Here is a 26,505-nt window from a genome sequence, read left to right as displayed (position 1 = left end):
AGTCAAGTGACACCCCCCAAGGCACCTCAAGGCCAAGAGCAAATCGGACCCCAGCTGCTCTGAAGCTGATGGGCAACAGCAAATCTGCTCGCTAGATGACTGATTTTCAGGTTCATTCAGCACCTCGAAGATAACCGGCTGGGGGGATTTTGCATCCAGACTCCCCTGGAGACTGTCTGAAGGGTTGTCATGCAGAGTTTTAATTGAATCTGCCCAACACTCTCCTGGAAATTAAAAGGTAAGTGTTTCCAAGAGGAAAGAAAAGCAATAAAACAGGAGAGCTTAAAGTCAGGTTGTAAGAGAAAGGAGCAGGACAGTCGATTAGCATTTACATTTGTGACGCTAATAACACAAACCCTACTAAAGAAATACTTAATTCAGGGTTTGTTCCCAGGGAAAATTCTCAGAGGTTGACAACGGGAGATCAAGAGTAGCCATTTAATCACTCACAGAATGTCGTCTATGATCACAAAATTCATCTCCAGGGATATTGTTTAATCCCCTGACTTCAGGCAGACATGGTTATTTAAGGGGAAGAAAAGAAATCGTAATTATTTCTAAACAGGCTGAACTCTGATTCAATTGGCCAAGATGGTAGGCTAAAAACATCTCTTAGATGAAGAACTGCTTGTTTGTTTAGAACACCTTAATGACACATTTATTTATTAAAGATAATGTGAACCCAACATAGAGATGATGAAGAGAGTTTAAATGTAAAAAAAATTAAAATCTTCAGCATAATAAATTAACAAAAAGTGTTCCATTTTCCCTTGGAAGACAAGGAGAACTGGGATTTTCTTTTATCCTTGAATATTTTTTTCTATTCCATTTACTCTCTTCCTTTTTTGAGATTCACCATATTTACACATATTCCTCTGTCTGTATTCCTTAGTGGAATATATCTTATAATCATTTTTATGTCTTTGTCCAATCCAATCTCTAAGATAATATGTTCACTATGAAAATTTGTCATATATGTTCATTTTTAGTTGCTTCTAAACATGTCTTTCATCTATAATATACTTTTATGATCAGAGAGATATTTACATATAATAAAATGTACCTACCAACCTTCCACCTACAGCTGATGAATTTTATCGATTATATTCAGCCACAGATTTACCATCCAGTTGAAGATACGGGACAATTCTTTCTGTTCACATACTTCCCCTGTGCCACATATTCGGATGCTCTGGGATAGTTCCACTGTGATTCTTAGACTCCCCTTTGCCTAGCTGAGAGGGTCTACTGTGTGTCAAACGTTTCTGAGATTTTGACAAAATGTCTAACAGTTACATCTTTGATCTTTACCCTGAGGTCATTTCATACTCTGAGAAGCTTTTCCAACCTGATCAATACCAAACCAATGCCACATATTTAAGGTCTTGTTACAGCAATACCCCACTTCTGGTACCAATATCAGTTATATCAGTTATTGAGTGCTACATATTAAGCAATTCTACTATTTAGTGCCTAAAAACTACAATCATTCTATTTGTACGTTATACTGTGAACCAACAACCCAGGCTGAGCTCAGCTCAAAGGTTCTTCTGCTGGTCTTCCCTGGGCCCGTTCACGGGGTTGGACTCGCTAGAGCTGGGTGTCTGAGACGACCGTCTCACCCGATTCGCATGTTCAGCAGTTGGTGCTGACCACCTGTGCATCTCTCACCCTCAAGGATGCTAGCTTAGGCAGGATTCCCAACCTGGGCTCAGAAGTCTCACAGCGCCACTTCTGCCACACTCCATTAGTTAAGGAAAGCAAGTCCCAAGGCCAGTACAGATTCAAGAGGTAGAAAATAACTCCCTCCGCCATTTGATGGGAGAAGAATCATGTCATATTGTAAAAAGGACATTCACAAAATGACAGGAAAAAATTATTGCAGCCAGCCTTTACAATCTACTATTTCCCATAAGTGTTCATGTGTTGTATTTTCTTACAGTTCAGTTCAGTCTTTCCCAATGTCCATTTTGATCTCCTTTTTGACTACGTTATGTTTAGAATAAATGTTGTTTCATGCACAAATAGTCGGGGATGTTCTGGTTATCTCATTTTATACGTTTCCAATTAAATTTCTCTGTGATCCAAGAACATATGTGATATAATTCCAGCTCTTTGAAATGTATGGCCTTGTATGTGGTCTATTTTGGTGAACACTCAAGGTGCACATGAAAAGAATATATATTCTATGCTTATCAGGTTAAATATTCTATAAACATCAAATAGGTCAAATTAGTTGATAATGATACTCAAATCTTCTCTTTACTTACTGATATTTTGTCTATTAGTTCTATCAACTATTCAGAGAAGGAATATATTAGTCACAATTCTCCAGAGAAACAGAACCAGTAGGAGAGAGAAAGAGAGAGAGAGAAGGAAGAGATTTATTATGATGAATTGGCTCACACAATTATGGAGACTGAAGAGTCCCATGATCTGCATCTAGAACCCAGAGACCCAGGAAAGTCTGTGGGTCCAATCTGACTCCAACGGTCAGGAGCGCTGATGGTCTAAGGCCTAATGCAAGGTTAGGAGACCAATGTCCCAGTTCAAGGAGTCAGACAGAGACCAAGTTCTCCCTTCCTCACTTCTTTGGTCTACTCAGGCACTCAGTGGATTGGATGATATCTGCTCACACTGATGAAGGCAACCTGCTTTACACAGTCCACCATTCAAATGCTAATCTCTTCCTCGAATGTCTCAGAGACACACCCAGAAATAGCGTTTAATCAGATAACAGGGCATTTCAGGGTTAGATTAGGGTTTTGTCACACTTACTCTTTTACCAAATCTGTTTTTTCTTTGATCTGGGGGCGAGTCTCTGCAGTGTTCTGTGTTTAAGAAGTCACTGTACTTCAATCCACATGTTCTCTAGGTTCTCGTCTGGAAATACCTCACATTTCTCCCGTAGCTAGGAGCCAGAGCTCAGACATAAGAAACGATCTGTCATCATGTTTCCCCCTTTCCTTTGGATCTTTGTTCCATTTTCTAGTGGCCCGTCCATCTCTCTGAATCACATCACGTTAATCAAATAATAAATGAATAGCCCTTTCAAGACTGTAATGTTTACTTTTACAGTTTCCCGATGAAGATCAGAAAAGACAGGTCAGCACTAAGCATAATACCTCTCATTCCAGTCCACAACCCATAGTATTTAACAGGTTTGTGACAAAGTTTGAGGTATAGGGATTCAGCTATTTCCTTTTCCTTGCAGATGAAGAGGAATCTCACCCCTTCCCACATATTGGTTTTGTTTCATTGGCAGTTTCTGAGTGAATGAAATGGGGACAATGTGTCTTTTATCCACAATTTTTAACTAGAAGTTCTTTCCTCAAACACACATATAATATTTAACATGCAACTGAAAAGCCAAGCATGTGACACAATTAAGTTGCACTTTCAGAATATATATGCTTTTACACTTCTCACCCAGACAATTTAATCTGGAAAATTTCTTGAGACCAATGTATCATCCAGCATTACTTTGCAGCTTTCCAGGTCCCAAAGTCAGCTAAATTACAGCTGAGAACTGGAAATCCATTTCTTTCCAGAAATTATTCACAAGAAGAAACAAAGACTAGGTTGTGTTAAGCCGCTTCCTGTCTCCAGCACATCACTGTTGCCACCACCATTAACACTGAACTCGGGGTTCATACATAAACTAGTGCAGTTCGTTCCCAATAGGAAGAGCTGAGCTGAAAGTGATCCAATTGTTACATAATTAGACATTCTAAACCCATACCCAAATTTAGCATTCCGCAGAGCTACATGTACCCCATGAAGCATTTTTTAAATCACACAATAAAAATCTAATTAATCTACGAGTGACTTCTCCACAGTCCCACCCAGCAATGCATCCCAAATGGCAAAAAGCTTTTCACAGCATTTTTCAAATACATACAGAGAGCTCCCCTCATGTGAGGGTGAAAGTACCAGGACTAAAGCAATATGCAATCAGTGCCATAATTTCAATTTAGCATTAATTGTATCCCTGTGTTATGACCCCAATTTGGCAGGCAAAGAAAAACTCGAAGTTTCCAGTCTGCAACAAAGAAGCTGTAACTAAATATTTTTAGGTATGGAGGTCCATTCTTATTGGACAAAAACAGTAGTTTCTAAAACAGTGTAAGAATCCTTTTTCATATCAGCCTTGGCCAACAGAGGCCAACTAATTAATTCTCCATGAGTTCACCTCATAGAAATGAGGTTGAAAATAAAGAAATCATTAAATCTCTGTTTCTAAGAAGTTTGTCTGCATGCCCATCACTTTCACCCCACTGCTCACTCCCAGACGGGTGCCAGCAAAGAAAATGAAACATGTTTCTTATCAGAAACACAGCAGGGCAGGGAGAGGAGGTACTGACAGTCTACATAACGGTTATACAAAGATTGATCTCTAAACTTCCACTCTTCTAACCTTGGAAAGGTCATGCATCCTTGTAACTCAGAAGCAAACTATAGGAACAAGATAGCCCTTAAGAGCATGCTCTTCTGCATTAACCAGTTGTAGCCATTCAAGACTAATTCCCAGACCGGGACAAATAAGCATACACAGTAAAGAGAAAATTCCACTGTTCTCACATCAGGAATTTATGATCCCAACTGCACAACTCAATTATCAGCCAAGGGAAGGGTCCTTTTAAAATAGTCACTTGGGCCCGGCCAGGCGTGGCTCAGCGGTTGAGCATCAACCTAGGATCCAGGCGATCGGGGTTCAATTCCCGGTCAGGGCACATGCCCGGGTTGTGGGCTCGATCAATGACTCTCTCATCATTGATGTTTCTATCTCCCTCTCTTCCCCTCCTTTCCTCTCTCTGAAATCAATAAAGATATATATATATATTTTTTAAATAGTCACTTTGAAAAGACCCTGAAAATTGATTTTAACTTAATTACTTCTCAATTTCAACACCTCATATCAAACAGTATTAGGTCCTTACATACAAATATGGCTACAGCTTAAAATAGAAAAAAGTAATTTTTAACAAGCTCATTTTCCTCTCATCCTGTAACTTGCTCATAGTAAACAGGAAGAAATTGAAATCTGTTCTCTACTTATCTGGTCCCTGCCCAATTTTTCAGGTGTTTATAAGCAAGATCTGTACTAGAGAGGTATCCTGCTTCTGGCTGCTGCCTGAGTATATTATCGTTGTTGTGTGGGGGCTCACGTCAAGCTAAAGACACTTCACAGCGCCATCCTCAGGCTCCAAGACTTTCAGGTCGCTTTCTCCTTCCCAATTCTCTTGAATTCTGCTGGGCGCTTCAAGCAGTGGTCAGCCCAAACTGTAACTGTTCTCTTTGTTCCATGCCGCTTGAATCAGCTGTCCTTCCTCCTTCAGCTCCCTAGGACCAGTTTTCATACCCTAGAAATTCATAGGGTGTGTGCCAAGTCAAGTTCACGGTGAAAGAGTCTCATCAAAAGGCTGCTCCCAACGCAGAAAGGAAAAGCTGTGTTTTTTGTGTGTTTGCTCGTTTGTTTTTGTATTTTACATTCCTTCATTCTATATCCAAAGTTTTTCATTTCTTTTTTTACTTTATTTTTCTTGTTGACGCTATTACAGGTGTCCACATTTCCCCCCCTTTGCCCGCCTCCACACTGCCCCCGCACCCCCTTCCCTCTGACCATTGCCTCACCGTTGTCTCTGTCTATGGGTTATGCATACATGCTCTTTGGAAAAGCTGTCCTTTACTGTCCACCACGTCTATCCTGACATGCGTCCTGAGGATTTATAAGAACTTTAATGTCATAGTTTGTGGCCCAAGATTCCAATAGTTTGCAGTTTGGACTATGAAGCTGCTTATAAGACATGAATTTGTTCTTCGGGCTCCAAAACCGCCCAAGGGCAAGAGACCCCCCTGTGCCGAATGTGCTGTCTGATAAATCATACGCCCTGTGCTAGTGATAAGCAACACCCCTGCTACCAAAATGCTTGATCAAGAACCCTTTGTCCTGCAGACCTCAGCTGAGACTAGAACACTGATAACCGCCTGATCATATGTTACTATGTGCTGCCCACCGATCGGAAAATGAATGACGTAAGTGTATGGCGTAGTTTCCCTCGCAACCCATCTCTGTTAGCCTCCCCCTTGCAACTTGCCTCTTCAGAAACCCTGCCCCTTCCCCTCATCTCGGAGCATGTTTTCGGTTCTTGCCAAAGACTATGTTCTCTGATTAAAATGCCTTTTCTTTTAATTTCTCAAAAGGATCTTCTGGACTTTTGTTTACATTCCCACCAGCATTTCTGTCTCTGGTTTTCAGCAAACCCTATCCTAAGACAACTTATGTTCATTTCCAGCCTGGATAGGAAGGAATTTGTTATACGTCTTAACGTTAGACTAACTTCTTCAAACTAGGAAGACTTCCCTTTGTTTTTCTATTTGCTCAATGCAGAGAAAAGTGTTGCCCCTTTTTAGCTGAAATAAAAGGATCCCAGAACACTTACTGTACCAGAAACATAATGCACAACAAAAGAAATGGGTCCCAACTCACAGTGGCCTCAGACCGCCTGCCACCTCTTACAGGTTGTGGCCTAGCCACCTGTACGTCTGACATCCAAACCTCAGGATGCAAGCAAGCAAATGGACTCCAGAGCCTAGCGCCCTGACGGTGCCATAGCACAGACTTCCACTGTCCATGACCCATGGAAACCACAAGTGTCTTTGTCTGAGCCTAGTGTATAGTGTGGGCTTAAAAGAACTGGGGTCCCAATATCAAACTACCTTGAATACTTCCCCATTTATCATACTAAGTATATCACACAATCCTTCTTCCAGTTGGAAGCTTGTTCAGAGAATGAAAAGTCTGTCATGGGCATGATATTAGGTAACAAAAAGTATGGGTCAGCTGTAACCTTTCTGCAACTTTAGTTAAGATGACAAAGATTCGGTACAGGTGAGGAATTAAGATTACTGAAAAAAAGGAAAGCTCGCTCTCTATCCCCACATATATGTGCGTATGTATACATGTGTGAACTTGTACATGTCTGTCTTAGGCCATTCAGGCTGCTATGACTGAGCTCCATAGGCTGGATGGCTTATAAACAACAGAACTTTATTTCTCACGGCTCTGGAGGCTGGGAAGTCCATGATCCAAGGTACAGCTACCTTCCATGTCTGGTGAGAGCCCGCTTTCTGTTCCATACACAGCCATCTTCTCTCTGTTTCCTCACATGGCAGAAAGGGTGAGGGGGCTCTCTGGGGTCTCTTTTACACGGACACTAATCCCATTCATTAGGGATCCGCCCTCATGACCTAATCAGCTCCCAAAACCCCCACCTCCAAATTCCATCACACTGGGGATTAGGTTTCAATATACAAATTTGGGGGGGGGACACAAACATTCAGTCTATAGCAATATTTATATATATCCATCTATTTTAATTACACAGGTACATCATAACTACATATTAAAGTATTAAAACATGTCAGATAAGATCAAAATTCTTCTTTGAGTAAGACTTTCCCCCAGTCCCCTCCCATCATGCCCCGGGAATAACCCCAATCCCTGCGGCTTCCACTCTCACCCTCTTGTAACCCTGCCACCTAGTGTTACGTAGAAGCCCAGTCTAACCCACCGGGAGGAGCAATCACGTCGAGGAAACCTGCGGCGTCTCAGCCAACCTCCAGCACCAACTGCCGCACCTCTGGGAGAGGACAACCTGGGCCCCGCCCAGCCACAGTGGAGCCCTCAGATAATTACAGCTTGGATGATCCCAGGCGAAATGAGGATAAGACCCTCCCAGAGTGCCAACCTACAGGTAACGAAAAGCAATAAGCCACTGCGTTAAGCCGTCGTTTCGGATTACTTCATTACACAGCAAAAGATAACTTAAATGTACCCTTTGCCCCCCCACCACCCTTTTTTTTCTTTTTGCAGGGCTGACCATTTTTCTATTAGGCTAGAGATTTTTCCTTTTTAAAATGTTTTAATTTTTTTATTCTAAAATCTTTTTCTAATTTAGGTGTAATTGACATAAAACATTAGATTAGCTTCAAATGTACAACCTAATGACTCAATATATGTGTATATTGCAAAATGATAAACACAATAAATCTAATTAACACACATAATGAAAAAATTTTCGCTCGTGATGAAAACATTTAAGATCCACTCTTAGAAATTTGCAAACATACAATACAGCATTATTGACTATAGTTGCCATGCTGGGTATTACAACCTTGTTACTTATTAAATCGACTCCTTTTTAATGATATGCTTCACAAATGTTTTCTTCTAGTCTATCAGTTGTTGTATCAGTCACTGTTCATCAAGAAAAACAGATCCAGTAGGAGATATATAGTAACAGGGTTATCTCAAGGAATTGGCTTATGCACTTGCAGGGCTGGCGAGTGAGATAAGCCCAAGATCCATAGGGCAGACCTCTCCCAACGCACCGAAGCTGCAGTTCATGGGGCAGAATTTTTCCCCTCCAAGAAGCCCTCCATTCTGCTGTGAAGGACTTTCAAGGAACAAATGAATCAGGTCCATCCCTATTATCTAAGATAATCTCCTTTACTTAAAAGTCAACTAGTTATGGACTTTAATATCATCTTCATAATATCTTCCCAGCAACATCTAGTTTAGTGTTTGACTGAATAACACATGAGAGCAAAAAGCACAAGTCAGACAAATTTTAGGAGTTTAAGAAGCTTCCAAGATAAATGTATTCTGGTGATATACTTCTGTGTATACTTCCCAGCTCAAGTGCTGACCTCTAAAAGCACATAAAAAGCATGCGCATTGTTTCACTGTCTTTGTATCCTTGGCTTTTAGCATAGCACATGGCACACATTGGGCACTTAATAATCCTTGTTAAGTATCTGACATCTGAACTAAATGAAGTGACAAACTCTTATAAAGAACCACAGAAAATTTTTCCACCAATGAAAGTTATTTGAAAGGCCTATCAAAATGAAAAAATGAGAAGGTAGAAAAGTTATCCAAAAACTGACATCATAGTTTATAACAACCCGAGTGTAAAAATGAAACCTAGGCTTCAGCGATTACACGGATGAATTTCAAGCCAAGCCAATGTGAAGATTATCAAAACCACTGGAATATAAAATGTATCTATGGGGGGTGTTGTATTATTATGAAAAAACAATGAGAACGGATTAGAGAGAACTATAACATGACCTTGGGCAAATAATTTATTCCATAAAAAAGTCACAAACCTGGCTCACCCTCGCCGTGAGCTTTTTCTGCCTGCTCCCAGGACCCTGAGCGCTATGAGAGAAGACGGAGAGCTATTCAGACTTCACAAAGTGCAGCGCAGGGCAGACGCTTCCAGTCTAACTTCCAACAGGCCCTCTGCATGCAGCAGTCCTGTGACCACAACCAGGTTCGCTCCTCCTCCAAGTCAGTTCCAAAGTATCCAACTGTCTAACCACTGTGCTGCACACCTGAAACTAATACAAAATAACACTGAATGTAAACTGTAATTGGAAAATGAAATTTTTTAAAAAGCACAACCTCTTTCCTCCGCTCTCACCAACCGCTCTCCCTCTTCTCTCTCGGCCAATGACTTCTCCTACTTTAACGGGAAATTGAGGCCCTGAGGCCATCGAGCTCTTGTCTTTTATCAATACCTCTCCTCTATCTTTATGTCTATCCTTCCTTTTCAAAATTTTAATGGAACATGTTTTCCTCGCCCTCTCCAAAGGTTTACTGCTCCGTGTATGTTTGCGGTCCCATCCCTTCCTAGTTTCTGTGGACCTTGAAACCCACATTTATCAACTATCCCCCCAGCATCTTTTCCACACAGCTCGATTCCTACACTTTTTATGATGTCAAATATGCAAATAGATAGTCTAACTTCAAAACAAAACAAAAACTATCAATTCGCTCTGTTTGCCTTGTAAGAACTGGGAAATTTCTCTGAACCACCACATTTTTCCAAGTAGTCTCTGCCTGATAACTTTTTTATTAACCCACTTTATACTATCCTTCCAAAGGATTTAAGGGTTTCTCTCCTATCTATCTTTCAAATCCACCTGCCACACTTTATCAGTTTTGATCAATCATTTATTCTCTCAAACCTAAACCATTAAGGTCATCTTGCCAGTTTCTCCTAAGTCTTTGCACCTCACAACCCATCCATCAGTCACCAAGTCCTGTCAATTCCTCCTTCACACTGACTTTTAGGTCTGTCGCTTGCTCTTCATTGCCTAAATCCTAATGGTTTATGCCTGGGACACAAGCTGCCTACCAGCTAGTTACATAAGCTGGGAAATGCTGCATCAATAAATGATCCCAAAATCTCCCAATCCCCTCCAAGAGGGTTTTATTTCAAGTTTAAGATATGGGTTGTCAGGGGACTCTGATTCATGCTTCTTCACTCCGAGATTCAACTTGAAGGACAGCCCTTGTCTAAAAATATTGCCAGTCTCAGCTCAAAGGCTGCTCAGCTTTTAAAGTTTCTGCTTGGAAGTGGCACTCATCACTTTTTATCGCTTCCAAATAGCACCTCTCTTTCTGTCTTAACGCTCTTGTCTCCACCTCCCACCCTCACCCCCCCAACCACTCCCACTTCAAAACCTACACATTCCTCAGCATTCTCCGGAGATATTTCCTTGTATACATCAAAGCATTCCAGATCCTTCTCCAGTTGTTCCTTCCCTAATTATTGTCTGTGCTACACTCCTTAGTGATTTAATATATCAGGATGCAATGCTAGTATAGATATGGCTACTCTGCACATTAGCTGTATCTATGTATCTAATGTCTCCAACTATATTACATATATTTTTGTGATCAAGGACAATTCTTAGCCGCTGCCATTTAAATTATGGATTTTTGCCTGTTTCCAAGCAATCCTGAATGTCTCTGACATAAAGAAGTGTGTAGTTTCTCTAAGGCACACCATGAGACAGCAATGCCCCTAACCAGAGTGAGCTTGGTGGGCAGTTTGGTGGAAAATAAATGTGGTTGAAAATGTTGGTTCTAGAGAAAGACTACCAAGGTTCAGACCTGTGGCTCCTCTACTTACTGTCCGGGTGACCATTAGCAAGTTACTTAAACTTTTTTTTTTCTTGGCTACCTTGTCTCTTATTTGATGATTATGTAAATATATCATATTAATGTTTTAATGAATAAGTGAGTAAACACATGAAAAATGCTTATTAACTGGCATGTACTAAACCCTCAATAAAGATTAGGTGTTGTTGCTGCTAAGATTAGGTGTTGCTGTTGTTGCTGTTAGTGGGCAGTCTAAAATCTCAACAGAGCTTTATTATTTTCTACTCTCATGATCAAGAATAAAGTATATGAGAAAACTCATCTTTTCTAGTGGTACTTGCAAATCCAGTGTCAGAAAATACTTCCAAAAATTTTCCAAGTTTTTATTATATTTCTTTTGTTTCCTTTAGCACTGAGGGCTGCCCAAGACCCATCCAAGATGTGCAATACATATTTGTTGATTGGCATAACCTCTCATCTCTTGGCTTCCAAATCTTAACAATAGGAATACTAGCTGCAGGTCTTAAATTACAAAGTTACTTTAAGAATACAATTTTGAATTTGTTTTACAAAACAAAATGAAACAAAACACATGCATATAAATTTCTTTTGAAATTAATGAAAGTGAAAATGGGATAATTGGGGTGATAGAAGAAAGGAAAAAAGGATTATGTAAATATTGCTATTCGACATTTTACAAGATAGAGGTCATTTGAGAATATTTACGAAGAAAATATTATCACAAACAAATAAAAATTAAAAGTGATCAAATAATATATTTTTGCTTTGAAGTTAGAAAAGCAAAAAGTGACACACTTTGAGACACAATAAGAAAAAAATCAAGTTCTTACAATGGCTTGAATAGAAAGGGAGAAAGGATCATTGTTGACAATAAGCCAAAGTTTAAAGCATTTATGAAAACAGTCTGCACTAAAATCTGGAAGGCTTAGAGATGGGGGTGGCAGGAGGGTCCATGAGGAAGACAAAGAGAGAGAAAATGAATGAACTCAATGTTAATGAAATAGCTACCTGTTGCCATTTACCAAATTCTATTAGGTGCTGAAAGATCTCTAACTTTAAGAAGTTACTTTTCCTGTTCTCAGTATTTTGTGATATATTTCTGTCCATGTGTTTTATTTTACTTATTTGTACTTTTCTATAATAAAATAACTTTTCCAAGTATGTCATTAAAATGGCAAGTTTGCAACTCAAGCGCAATGGACTTTAGAATTGATGAATTAAGAGGAATAATATTCATATCATGAAAGTACACAACTGCAACCAGACAAAGACACTAGTTTGAGATATAAAAATATCCTGTGTCTGTTTCTGAAATATATGATCATTTCAAAAAAACAAAAAACAAAACATTGCTTCTGTAGATTTCCACTTGGAAGAAGTAAAATGTTCTTGACTGACTGTCTTGGCTTCCTATAAAAGGGTCTGTTTCCTTCCAACAAACCATTAGTTTACCAGTGTTTGATGTTGGAAATAGCTCCCTAGTGAAAAATAAAATTGTATCACCATGGGCCCTCATCTTTTATTTTAAGTGGATTTCTAATGACTATGATATATACTCGGCGTCCAGAGTAGAATCTATCATGAACACTATCTTAGTATGGAAACGGAGACATAGACTTAGTATTTCCAAGCCTCCTTTCTTAAAATATATTGTAATACGGGTTTGAAACTATAACTCAGCATATTAACTGTAATGTCACAGTTCAGAACTGAACAAGCCGCACTGCCCCTTAGTGACCACAAACATTCCTTCTGATATTCCACAGGCTCCTGGTGGCTTCCAGCACAGTGGAAGTGCAAAGAGCTTAATTTTCTGAAAACATGACTATCCTTTCTTTATTCTCCTACTCGAGAATGTTTTGTAGTTCATCTTTTTCTGTAGCTTCAGCTCCAAAACTCTTTATATTTTGGGCCCAATATTACTTTTCCAGCGGTAGCCCTCCCTGTTACCCAATTTGTGTTTCCGTTCCAGTCTGCTTTCTGGGTGCACATGCTCATTGCTTCCACACCATTGTACTCGCTGTTCGTCCCCACACACCCTCCCTTTCTCTCTGTATTCACACCCCACCTGCACTGTAGGAGTCAGCTTGAGGCCCCCTTTTGTGTGTAGCCTTCCCCAGGGCCTCGAACTCCTACTCACCTCCCCTTCTTCACGACTCTTGGTCCTGGGGCGTGCCACCCACCCATTTGCATTAATGATCTGTACCTTTTATGGTTACCGATGTTTTCATCTGTGCTAGTCTTGGGACTCCTGGGGGATTATAAGTTCATCAAAGACAGGGATATAGTTTATTCTTCTACTTATACTGTGTAGTAAATTTTAATACATGACTAGCACAGGGTTTGCAGAGAATAAATGCTTAATAAATATGAATGTCAATGCTTACTTTACATTTACAAAGTTGAAAGATTAGCACAACCTCTCAAATTCAGACTTTGAGTTTGTTCATGATGGCCACCATGCCACTCAACCTGTTTTGACCCGCAGTCATTATATTACAATATAATGTAAGAATCACCATCAAAGACTTCTGCCTGACTCCACCTGCACTCTTTTCTAAAACAATAAGCTAAATTTCTCCCCATTTAAACTTAGCCTCACAAAAAGGAAGGAGAGTTCCAGTCTGTACTTTGGACAAATAAAAGCAGCTACATTTTTCATTTATCCTTTTATGTCTTTATTCATTCATTTAACAACTACTTATTGAAAGCCTACTACATACAAAGGATAAACCTGCTAAGGACCAGAATGCTACCATTCTATGATCCGTTCCTTTAGGCCTTGAAGATCTTCCAGTCTTCACAAATCCTCTATTGAATGAAAATACGCCAAAGAGAAGAAACATTTTTTAAATGTTTTAATTGATTTTAGAGAGAGAGGAAGAGAGAGGGAGAGAGAGAAAGATCGACGTGAGAGAGAAACATCGATTGGTTGCCTCCCATACACACACCACCTGGTGATCAAACCGGCAACCTAGGTATGTGCCCCGACTGGGAATCAAACCGTTGACCTTTCGGTGCACAGAATGGCAATCAACCAACTGAGCCACACTGGCCAAGGCGAGGAGAAACATTGGAACCACTACTAGCTAACACCTTTCCCAGGTGATCACATGACCACCTTCTGAGGGCAAGAAAGACACCTGGAGAGCCAGGAACAGAGAAGGTACTGAAGGAAGATATGTAAGTACTAAAGAAAACCTCACCTATAATCTGGTCTAGGAAATGACAAAACCCCCTTCCCTATTTGTGGGCAGGAATGTGTTCAACTCTCTCCCATTTCCCTATTTTCCTAGGGGCAAGTTTTCTTCACTAAGAGATGTATATGTTTTTTGAAGGTCTTTCTACCTAGGATAGATCATGGAAAGTCAATTTCCAAAATGAACCCAATAAAGTCAAGCACAATCATCATCTGGTTACAAATCAAGTAATTCAGGGGGTGGGGGGCTCTGACTTCTTTGTTATCCACAGTAGCTGACTTAAACATTTGGCCTTGTTTAAACAAATGCATTTTGAGAGCCAAGCAAGTGTAGTTCTTTTGTCTAACCTAAAAGGAAAAAGAATTTTTTGTTTTGTTTCACAAAGGAAAGGCTAAGCTTTCACAAAATGCCAATACAAATTTCAGCACATATTATGTCTAATTAGTTGGACTAATATGAATGATCATCAAGTCTGGGAATATCTGTGAAAGAGTTTTTTAAGATTTTCACCCTGATCTCTGAAAACTGAGCTGTGCAGTTTTGCTGCCCTCTTGAGGAGAATCAGGAATCATTACATCTATTAATTGCACATTTCCTGTAATTCTCATTACATTGTATTTATTGAAACTAAATAATTATCGTAATATAATCACTGCATTTTTAAACTTCCAGACTAACCAACACACGTTTTGGGGTCTAGAAGTTGCCCTTTATGGACAACTAACATGGATCCTTTACTCAAAGGCAGTTACAAAGTGTTGCCCACTTATAGTCCTGGATTCTCTGAATAAAATAACCCCAAAAGAGGAACCCTTCAAATTCATTATGAATAAGTTTATTCCTTTATTTTCAGGTGAACTGAAAAATTGTGTATGTTTTCCTGGAAATATGGCAGTTTCTACGGTTTTAAGTCTTTTCCCTAATTCACAAGCGTAGAGAAGCGAATCGCATAATAAGTAGTTCCCCTTTATTTATTCAGCAAGATTTATTCAGAACCTTCTATATGCCCTTTCTGAATTATGCCCAAGGTTGGCTGAGAAACTGATGAATTATTTAGCTCTCTTCTGAATGCCCTGTGATACTCCACCTGATACTTCAAGTGTGTGACAAAATTTACACACAGCACGGAAGTCAGCTATCAGGTGGCCTAGGTGCATTCACCCACACTCCTCCAACTGAGCAACCAAACCATTAATATGCATTGAGAGCTCTCTGCCTGTACAGTTCGAAAGCTCTAAAATGTTAAACTGGGGGAACTGGGAGTCAACTTCCAGATTTTCTGCCTCAATCCCCACCCCACACATGTGTTATGACACTGAGTCACCACTAGAGGTCGCATCAGGTGGGCTACACTGAGACTGCTGAGCAGAAGGAAGGAAACAACACCTGGGGTGTCTTCAGTGCTTTCCCGTCCTTTCTCTTCCACCCCACCCAAGTATCCAGTGCCACTCCCCTTCAGTTTTGTTGCCCCAATCTACCATTCATGCGCTCTTTATCTGAGAATTGCCAGTGTCTTGGGCTCTAGGCTATTCCTTTTATAATTCTTACTCCCAGAGTATCTTACTCCTGAGTCCCACCTTCAGACGGGGACCCACTTGATGAGGTAGTATCAAATTGTACTAATTAATGCAGACCATGGCCTTAATGGGTTAACTGCCTGATATCTTGGTCCTCTTATGTAGCTTTTTTTTTTTTTTTAACAGAGCCAGATGAAGAAGATCTTCATGTCTGGCCGGTGTGGCTCAGTGGTTGAGCATCAACCTATGATCCAGGAGATCCCAGTGCAATTCCCGGTCAGGGCACATGCCCAGGTTGCGGGCTCGATCCCCAGTGGGGGCCGTGCAGGGGGCAGCCCATCAATGACTCATCATTGATGTTTCTATCTCTCTCTCCCTTTCCTTTCCTCTCTCTGAAATCAATAAAGATGTATTTTTAAAAAGATCTTCACGGTAATATAGGAGAGTGGTTAAGAATACACCAAACTGATTTTACAAGATGGATATGATGGTGTACAAAAAAAAACACAGACTTTTAATTTGCTTTCTGGACTGATGAATTCCCACCCTGGATGGACAGAAAAGGAAATATCAAGCAAGTATTATTGTTTTCCTTTCTTCCCTTTTTTTTTCTTTCCATCTTGCTCAGCTAAAGTCCTTCCATCTCTTCCAGGTGGTGAAAAGTCCAATCCAGTCTAATCACATAGCTGCAACCTTCACTTCAAGTTACAACTTCTCCCGTCTCTGCTCCATCATTCTTGGAAGCCTGCACGAGGCCAGGGGGGATCAGGCTGGCTTTCTTTCCTGCCCTTGCTCACCCTCTCCCTGCTAGGCCAGGCCCAGGAAAGAGGAGCTGGCAGAAGGCACAGTTCTTACATGATGGTACAGTTGTGATCTTGAATCACTGGCATCCAAGGCTGATTCTTCTCTGAAGGGCTTTGGGGGCAGGCTCTCGGAGACCCTCTCACTGGGGCACATCCACTCCTCTCCAGCAGGCCACTTACTATCCCCCCCTCCCTGGGCTTCAGACTGTCCATTCTTCCCTTCCCATGCTTCCTTTCACCACTCACAGCACTAATCCAGGGTAGGATGCAGATCAGTGCAGTAAATTCTCTGTGGTGACCTTTACCCAACCAGAGACAGCAGACGTGAGTGAGCTGGCAGATAAATTTCTTCTCTAGTCTTCCTTCTGATGGATTAGTCTGAGGCACAGTTTTTCTTTAGAGCCATGGAACAGTGGCCCCTGGTATATCACCTTGAATCTGCTAATTACCCTGCATGGGGGTGTGTCTCCTAATGAAGCATTATCACCTTAATGTTGCCTAAGATAGCCTTTCTTTTCATTGAACCCAAACTAGGAAACCAGAAAAAGCATCATATTTATTAAGTTTCTCTATACTGTGGAGTAAATCCAAACAATAGATCAATTTCCTATTTTAACCAAAAAAAAAGAAAGAAAGAAATCTGGCATTTGCATTAAGAAAATTTGGTAAGGGACTAAAAGTTTATTACTAGCCACAACATGATTAATTCAGACATTTTCTGCATACCCACTGAACCAACCTAGTCCAAATCAACATCATCTCTTGCCTAGACTTGTGGCACAAATACCTAACTCTGGCTTCACCTGCTTCAACCCATTCCCCTTCCTGCTGCCAGAAGGACTGCCTCAGAAGGATACACTAACTGTCTTTGCGACCTCTATTAAAGAGGTACCTCTCTCACCTTTAGACTCCTCAGGCATGAGTCAAATATGAGTCCCTATAAGTCTGGAACTGCACATAACCCAAATGCTCCTAACCACCCTTCTCCTCTTCCAAAGGGAGGAAAAGACCAAACAGCACACCAACAACACTCTCCAAAGAATTCCCGACTCCCAGCTTAATAAATTCCAAAATCCCAAAGCTTAATACATCTGCTTATCTCTCATACATATTTCAATGACAGGTGGAATGAAGGCTGTGTTCCATCTAGTCTTTCAGGGACCCAGCTCCCTTCCATCTTGTGGCTCCCTCATCCCCTAGAACCTCTGCCTTCCACCTGCCAAGAAGCAAAGAAAGAGAGCATAGAGGATTGTGCATGAGCTGTTCAGAGGCCCAGCCTGAAAGGAGCACACATCACTTCTGCCAAATGCCCCCTGTTATTGTTAATTCTATGAGTCAGCTTGGAGGGTGTTTTGGATGAGACTGATGTTTAAATCAGTGAACTTTAAGAAAAGCAGATTGCCCTCCCTAATGTGAGTGGGCCTTTTCCAATCAGTTGAAGGCATGAGAGAACAAAAAGGACCAGCATCCCTGAGCAAGAAAAAATTCTTCAGCAGAATGACTTTGGACTTCAATTGTACCACTGCGTCTCTCACCTGCCAGCCCTACCTGCAGATTTCGGACACACCAGCCTCTATAGTCTTGAGTGAATTCTCATGATAAATTATATGTGTATGAATATATGTTGATGGTTCTGTTCTCTGGAGAGTCCTGACTAATAGATCCCCTTGGCCAGAACTCAGGCATAAGGCCCCTAACTGCAAGGGAGCTTGGAAACATGACTAGTATGCCCACAAAGAAAAGAAGAGATAGTAACAGTGAGCCCCAGCAATTTCTAAAACAGACATCTGATCATGTAACTTTCTTGTGTTAAATCCATCAGAGACCACTGCCCTTGAAACAATATTCAAACTCATTATCAAGTCACAGGTTCTCCAAATATTTATTTGTCTACAGCTCTAGCTGACCCTCTCCCACTAGCAAAATACACTCTGATGAATTTCTTCTGACGGATCACACCCCCTATTGACTCCACGCATTCCTTACATACTGATAATAATAGCTACCATTTGTACTTATTATCTGCCAAGCACTGTCCCAAAAAACTTAAATGTATTTCTCATTTAATTTTTACAACAACCCTGGGAGGTAAGTATTATGACTACTTTACAAGTGGAAAATCATGGCACAGAGAAGTCAGGTAATTCACCCAAGGTCACACAGCAATTAAACAGTAAATAAGCATTCAAATTCCTCATCTATCTTGAAACCCCCCCACCTCCAGTTTCTCTTAGCATATTCCACCACCATCAGCCCCTTCGCCTGCCTAATGCCTTATCCTTAGAATATCAGTTTAAACTTCTCTTCATTCAGAAGCCATTTGACTCCATAAACTTCACCAAGTCTACCTGCTAAAGCTTTCATGGAACCCTTTATCTCCCCTATGATAGCATGTTTACAGTAACTACTTCTCTAAGTGTCCATCACTTCCCTTAGAGTTTAGTGATGATAAAAGTACACACACACACACACACACACGAGAAACAAAATATTCCATTTACAATAGAAACAAAAAGAGGAAATGTGTAATGTGCTAAATATTTTTCATTTGTCCCTCCATGTCCACTCTTTACCGTTAGTCTTAGTTCAGTCTGTTACAAGTCCAAAGTCTGTGTGCCCAACACTTCGAAAGGTCAAAATTCAAAACATCAGATTTTGGAGTAAGGAAAGGTTTATTGATCAAGAAGGCACCAACCAACCAAGAAGATGGGCATCCAAGTAGTTCCTCAAATCCATCTTAAGAATGTACAGAGTTCAGGCTTCTTTTATGTCCAACAAAGAGGAAATGGGAGGGGCAAGAGGTAATAAACCACACCAGACAGCTGGGCACCAAGAGGGGTTGGAGGAAGATTGTGCAAATTGATCAGAGTCTAGTCTCAAGGTTCCTGCATATCTTTGATAAACAATACATACTTCCCTTATCTCCTCAGGGAAGGCACTTTCGGTTACAGGACTGTTTTTTTTAAAACTCAAGCCTCAAGCAGAATTCCTCTAGTGATGATTAGCATGTCAATATGCAAGGCGGAGCAGAAGCTATTAGCCTGAAGGCCCTAGGAACAAAGCAGGAGTCAGAGAGGCTGAGCATTTCACTAGACTGGGTGGCTTCTAAACAACAGAAATTTATTCCTCAGAGTTTTGGAGACTGGAAGTCTGAGATCATGGTGACAACACGGTCAGGTTCTAGTGAGAGCCCTCTTCCAGATTACACTAATCCTTTACAAAATCCACCCTCATAATAAAACCACCTCACAAAGGCCCCACCTCTTAATATCATCACACTGGGGATTAGCATTTCAACATATGAATTTGTCACACACATTCAGTCCACTGTATGCTTCTCTACTCTACTCAGTGCCTAAGGAGGCTGACATCTGAGGGCCACATCAATGATTTATCTTGCCCTCTGGCTTCTGTTGGGTTTGTCCAATGGAAGGGCACAGACAGGCAACCAGATGACAAGAAAATGTCAAGGTATCTGCTCCTTGGGTTTTCTCTGCCCTTCTACAGGTGGCGACAGCTCTTGCAGGGCAGTCTGCTCCTACAAGTGCTCCTTCCAGTGTCTGGTAGACATTCCTTCCACCCTCTTGCCACTCTCTGCTGTCTTGTCTTGTGATATTCCACTGTCCCTCGTTGAGTTTCCTTAACTCTTTTTCACACCTTTGAAAACAGCCCTTTCATTAAACTCTCTGATTTCTAGATCTTCTATTTCTCTCAAACTTGGCTTCACACACACACACACACACACACACACACACTCACACAGACACCGTCCCAGCCCACAGAAGCAGCCCAGAGAGGTATCCAGGGAATCCCACTTAGCCTTCCTCAGTAACCATGACCACAGCAAGGGAGAGGGGGATGGATTCCCATGGGATAACCTTCTTCCTTTTTTTTCAAATATATCTTTATTGATTTCAGAGAGAGGAAAGGAGAGGGAGAGAGAGAGATGGAAACATCAATGATGAGAGAGTCATTGATCAAGCCCACAACTGGGGCATGTGCCCTGACCGGGAATTGAACCCCGATTGCCTAGATCCTAGGTCGATGCTCAACTGCTGAGCCACGCCCGGCTGGGCCCCATGGGATAACTTTCAACACATTTTCTCTTGGAATCACTGTCACAACTTTTTGGTGCCCTATTTTAAGTACTTTATGTATTACACTAGGGATTTCTAAACAAAGGTGAGATGTTTGCCTCTTTTCTTATATGAAAAATGTGTTTGGTTTTCCAGGCTTTGAAAGGAACTTTGTGAACATACTCAAACAAAAGACTACTTATATACAGTATATTTATATACTTTTTATTTCTTGAACCATGTCCACCAGAGGGCAGCAAAAAATCTTACATGGGAATAACATTTACTCAGTACAGAAATTAAGAGCAAACCTGCATCGTTACTTGCTGATAAAGAGAACATTAGCATCCTCGACAGCAACATTAGTTCTACTTTATGTCACACAAAAAATAATAATAATAATTAGCAGATTTTATTTCTTAAGACTGAAAAAAAAAAGCATGAATGTATAAATGTTCCTATTTATTTTTTAAGAGTTTCAATATTATGGAAAAAACAGTATCATAAAGCTATAATTTCATGTTTTATTTCAAAGCCTCAGTATTAACTTTCTTAGCAGGTGAATTTCCAGTTGGTTACTCATTGATCCATTTAACATATGCTATCTGAACACTTCTCATGTCCAAACATTGTGCTAGCAATTACCATGTCTGAGCATAGCTTGAGGAATGCATAAATAATTGCCTGTCTTTATCGGCCAGGGCTCTCCAGAGAAACAGAACCAACAGGAGATATATATATATATATATGATTTATTTTAATAAATTGGCTCATGTAATTAAGGAGGCCAGCAAGTCTGGAACCTGGAGGCAGGCCAGACAGATGGAAATTCAGGCAGAAGTTGATACTGCAGTCTTGAGACAGAACTTCTTTTTCTCTTGGAAATCTCAGCTTTGGCTCTTAAAACCTCCAACTGACTGGGTGAGGCCCACCCACATTATCAAGGTTAACGTCCTTTCCCTAAAGTAATTAACTGTAGATGTTAACCATATGTACAAAATGCCTTTGCAGCAACACCTAGAGTTTCACTCAATAACTGAGTAACACAGCCCAGCCAAGCTGACCCATAAATTTAACCGTCACGTTGTTCCTAAGCATCTCCCCTGTCCAGCTGCCCTGTCCGGGAAATGCTACCCTTGGAAACCACGCTTTGAGTCGTGGATGGCTCTTCCCAGTTATCATCTGGAAACGTGTATATTCCTGGCAGGTTAATCCACCTCATTAGACACTAATATGTGCCTGCAGGTCATACGTGCGTTTCTCCAGTCAGAAGAAAGCCTGTGGCATTCTGAAAGCTCTGGGTAGCAGCAAGTCTTGAAATGCTAAAAGCGAAGCTGTGATTTATCCTCCACCTCCACTGATTTCCTGATTTTACATACAATTTCCCCACCCCATGGGTGCTGGGATTAGGGGTATGTTGTGAGAAACTACATGGCTGTTTTTAGAAACTGCAGCCACCGTGTAGCTCGGCAACTAAGCAACGACAGACAGCATGATGCCTCGCTCTCTAACTCGTGTTCTACGTGCTGGGCAAAGTTTCAGTTCAAAATGCTTTGCTGATTGTACTTCAATAAAACGAGTACCAAAAAGAATGCATACTGACTCTAATGATGAGAAAATGTGAGACAGGCTGAAAAGGAGAAATGTTCTATTAAAAAGGGAAGGTGTTCTTTAAAAATGTCAGTGTCATATAAGACAAAAATTAAAGGCAAACACAAAGATTAAAGGAGACTAAAAAGACAATTAAAATCAGTACAGCCTCCTAACTGGCACACTGTACCAGACAGAAAAATAATGCTGCGAAGGACAGCGTGGGGCCAGTTCACAGACTGGAATACAGATGGTGGGCTGGACAAAGGTGAGGGTTTGGGGTTTTTGTTTGTTTGTTTTTTAGTTTGATAGCTGCTGTGACTGTGTGTGGGAGAGTGTCCTTATTGTTAGGGGGAGATTGGGGAGAAACACGTGACGAATACGGATATATGAGAAGAAAGGGCAAGACAGGAAGCAAATGGAACAAACTGTAGGTGACCCCAAACAAGGGCTAGCTAGTGACACTTAGCAGGTGACTGAGCGTAGTCACCTACATGAAGTGCTAAGACGTACCTTTCAGGCACATTCACTTTCTCCCCCAAACGCTCTTATGCGGACTTTGGTGAGCTCTGAGAGAAATGGCTGTGGTCTAGCACCCCAGACTGAAATGAGCACGGCAAAGGCACATACAGAACAACAGACGGGTTCCCAGGTCTGCTCCGCGGGGGCCCAGAAGCAAACAGCTGTTTTCAGGGAGCGTCTTCCCATTCGGAGCCACCGAAAACAGCCTGGGAAGCACGTGTAACTCAGGAATGTTGTGTCAATAAAAGGACTCACTTAGACAGAATGGATCTGCATTGTAAAATAAAAATAACACATATTTTACTATCTAGTTCACTAATAATAGATATAATCATAATTATATATTAGATACAAACCAAATGGCATATAGAGAAATTCCAATATTAATTTCTAATATTTTCCTCAATATGTCTTTGGTGAAAATCCTGGGATGATTTTTAAGAGAATACACGCTGTTGGGGTTTTCCCTCAGTCTAGTTTCTCTTGTCTCCTGTCTAACCCTTTTCTGTTGAAAGCTACACACAGTTGTGGTTTTACAGGCGTGCACCAGAGGCCACTTCCTTCTAGCAGAATTGCTATTCTTACTTTGCTCGTGGGCTCACTCAATGTTCCATTTAATATCTGCTCTTAATACTTATGCTGTTAACATGGTTGTCTTCACTGCTCCCCACTGTATCTACAAAGTGCCATCTGCCACTTGTCTCCTTTCTGAGCCCCCTGTGTGCACTCAGGGTCCACTCTACGTGGAGGTGGTGGAGAGGGCTCTATTTTCCTCACATCTAAACACAAAGAAGCCCGGCCAGGCATGGCTCAGCGGTTGAGCATCGACCTAGGATCCAGGCAAGTGGGGTTCGATTCCCAGTCAGGGCACATGCCTGGTTGCGGGCTCGATCAATGACTCTCATCATTGATGTTTCTCTCTCTCTCTCTCTCTCCCTCTCCTTTCCTCTAAGATCAATAAAGATATATTTTAAAAAAATAAAATAAAATAAACACAAAGAAAAGCTCTCTCACGAGAGCAGAGTTAAAAAGACACCCCTCTCCAGGGAAGTAATAGGGAGGCCACGCTTACCACCCCTGAAATAGCATCAACTTTCACCCTACAAGGTTCAGCTCAGGGGTATTTAACTGTATCATGCTCCATATCAAGTGGGCATCATTTCACAGTTTCATGAATTATGTTTCTAATGTTCACATAACAAAGCCTATTTTAAGTATTTGGGCTCAATGAATTTAAGCATCTGCAATGTCTTTCATGTGAGGGCACTCGAGCCACCACACTCTGAAGTGGACAGAATCATGAGATACTCCTACTTCTCTGCTCACTTAGCTCTGGTTTATGTTGGCACATTTCCTACCTTTAATCCATTCACACAGTTACTATACATCTCCAATGAGGTCAAGGCCATGGAGTTCAATTTAACAAGGGTCAGTTATAGCTTCACTCTGTTTTGTAACAAACACACTACGACTTTCATTTTGCTCAGTCCTCATACAAATCTATGTCAAGGGCCATAGGTGAAATCAGATGAGATATTCATCACAACTATTTGAAAAACAACTCCAAGTGCATTCCCTTACATGGGTCAAAAGGACCAATTGCCACAGGAAAAATAACATGCTTTAACTGGTTTGCAAATCTTACAGGCAGCAATAATAAATATAGAGGCTTTTCTTATGTCACATACAATATCATGAACTTTTAGAAGATAGATGCAGGCTTTTGGCTAAGGTAAACAAGTTTAACCTGTCACTTAAATAGCATCTTTCATGATGAAAATTATGCTGTTTAATGTGCTGTAATTACCATTCGTTATTCAAATCTAGAAATTCAGCTCATTTGACACCATCTAACCGAGATCAATACTGCATTTCTCACTGCCTTTATTTCCACCTTTGTCAAAACTGACAGGTACAAAAGTACACTTATAGCACTCAAACAAATAGTATTCAAAGATTTAGCAAATGTGTATTCAGGATTTTGTCTTAAAGTAACTGACTTCTAAGTTTCATGGATCATTTTGATCAAGGATCACTCTGCTTCTAAAAGTCTATTTTAGGTTTCTAGCATAACCATGGTGTGCTATGTGCTATGGATAATATGAAATGAGTATCAGAAACATAACCATTGTATTGGTCAGGGTTCTTCAAAGAAACAGAACCAGTAGGATGGATGTATATATAAATAAATCTATTTAAGGAATTGGCTCTCATGACTACGGAGGCCGAGAAGTCCCAAGATCTACAGTCAGCAGGCTAGAGACCCAGGAAGAGCCAATGTCTCAGTTCATGTCTAAAGGCAAGAAAGACCAATGTCCCAGCTCAAAACAGTCGGGCAGAGGAGATCCCTCTAACTCAGTCTTTTTGTTGTATTTAATTCTTCAAATGATTGGATGAGGCCCACCATGTTAGAGAAAGCAATCTGCTTTACTCAGTCTACAAATTCAAATTAATCTCATCCAGAAACACCCTCACAGACTCACCCCAAATAAGGTTTGGCCAAAGGTCTAGGCATCCTATGGCCCAGTCCAGTTGACACCCAAATTAGCCATCACACCCATATACACACAAAGCTTATCATTTAGGGGAGAACTAAAACAAACACAATAAATAGTACTAAACAATGACAAAATGACATATAATTAAGTGCTAAATTGCAATGATCGTGCCTATAATTCCTGTCGAACTTCAGAAAGGGAGTAAACAGAGAAATTCTGATTAACTAATTGTATAATACATGTTTATATTTGTCCAAAGAATTAAAGGGTTAATAACAGTTGATCGTTCATTAACAAAAAGAAGCAAAAAAACAAAACAGAACATAAAAAAACTTCAAGCGCAGGTATAAGGGAGAAAAATAACAGACTGCTTCAACGTTTTTCCCGTCTGCATCTTCAAACCTCTGCATAGCTCCTCGTAAAAGACTGCCTTAGCTAAGAGGAATGGCTTTTGATGCCACATATTCCAAAAACACCTGCTGGCCTTACGTGTTTCAGCAAATTATTCAGCCTACTGGGAATTCTTAGGTTATAAATTTTATATTCATGGCGTCTCAAAAAATTTTAGAGATTTTCAGCAGCAGGGATAAAGCAAGTGATGCCGAACTGAATAGTCTCTGAGAGTAACGGATCATTCACTCTCTTAGTTTGCTACCCACTAGCCACCGGATTATATTCTTTCACTGGCAATATTTTAATGAAGATGTACAGGAAGTATGTCATATTCAGTTATTTCCCCAAGGATTAGGCAATGACATGTAAACAATTATTTGGCCAAGCTTGACAGCAGTTTTAACTAGGAACTACTAATAGAAAATATTATGTGAAAGTTTGACGACGTGTCTCTCTAATCTTACTTGAAGAAAGCAATTCCAAACAGCTTTCAATCATCAAAGTGTCTGTAGTTGAAAACCCACCATGATTCTTCAGTTTATGCCTCAGTAATTCTAGATCAACCCTCCATCTGACATCACCGTAGTTTTCTAGCAAGACTCAGTAGACTAGCAGAGGCTGACTGAATGCCCCCTTTCCGCCAGCAAAAATGGCAAAAATCTACTCCACTTTTCTTGATTCTCCTAGCTGCCTTATGACAATTATTTCTCACTGCTTACTCCCTTTGCTGGGATCAGACAAATAGGAATTGTTATGTCTCTTGAATTTTTCCTGTCAATATAGGGCAACCTTGCTCAACTGGGAGATTAGACACAAGCAGATGGAAGTATGCATTCCTTTCCCCCATGATCAACACTTGGCACGTAGAAGATCCTGGAGTTCCCACAGCCCAAGATAGGGAGCTGGGAGCCTTGGTGCTGAGATTTTG

The 26,505-nt window shown here is 40.7% G+C and overlaps 1 long non-coding RNA gene across 2 annotated transcripts in view; it reads right to left on the bottom strand.

Moving 5' to 3' along the window:
- Positions 1 to 26,505, bottom strand: part of LOC107544698 (uncharacterized) — a 160,593-nt gene that overhangs the window by 13,935 nt on the left and 120,153 nt on the right. For both annotated transcript variants that reach the window (XR_015714655.1, XR_015714656.1), the window contains one exon: positions 9,175 to 9,408. This is a non-coding gene — a long non-coding RNA (uncharacterized LOC107544698). The remainder of the gene's footprint in view (positions 1 to 9,174; positions 9,409 to 26,505) is intronic.

Source organism: Miniopterus natalensis, chromosome 6, assembly GCF_054644295.1.
Source record: "Miniopterus natalensis isolate mMinNat1 chromosome 6, mMinNat1.hap1, whole genome shotgun sequence".
NCBI classification, from domain to species: Eukaryota; Metazoa; Chordata; class Mammalia; order Chiroptera; family Miniopteridae; genus Miniopterus; species Miniopterus natalensis.
This window is presented reverse-complemented; position numbering and strand designations above follow the sequence as displayed.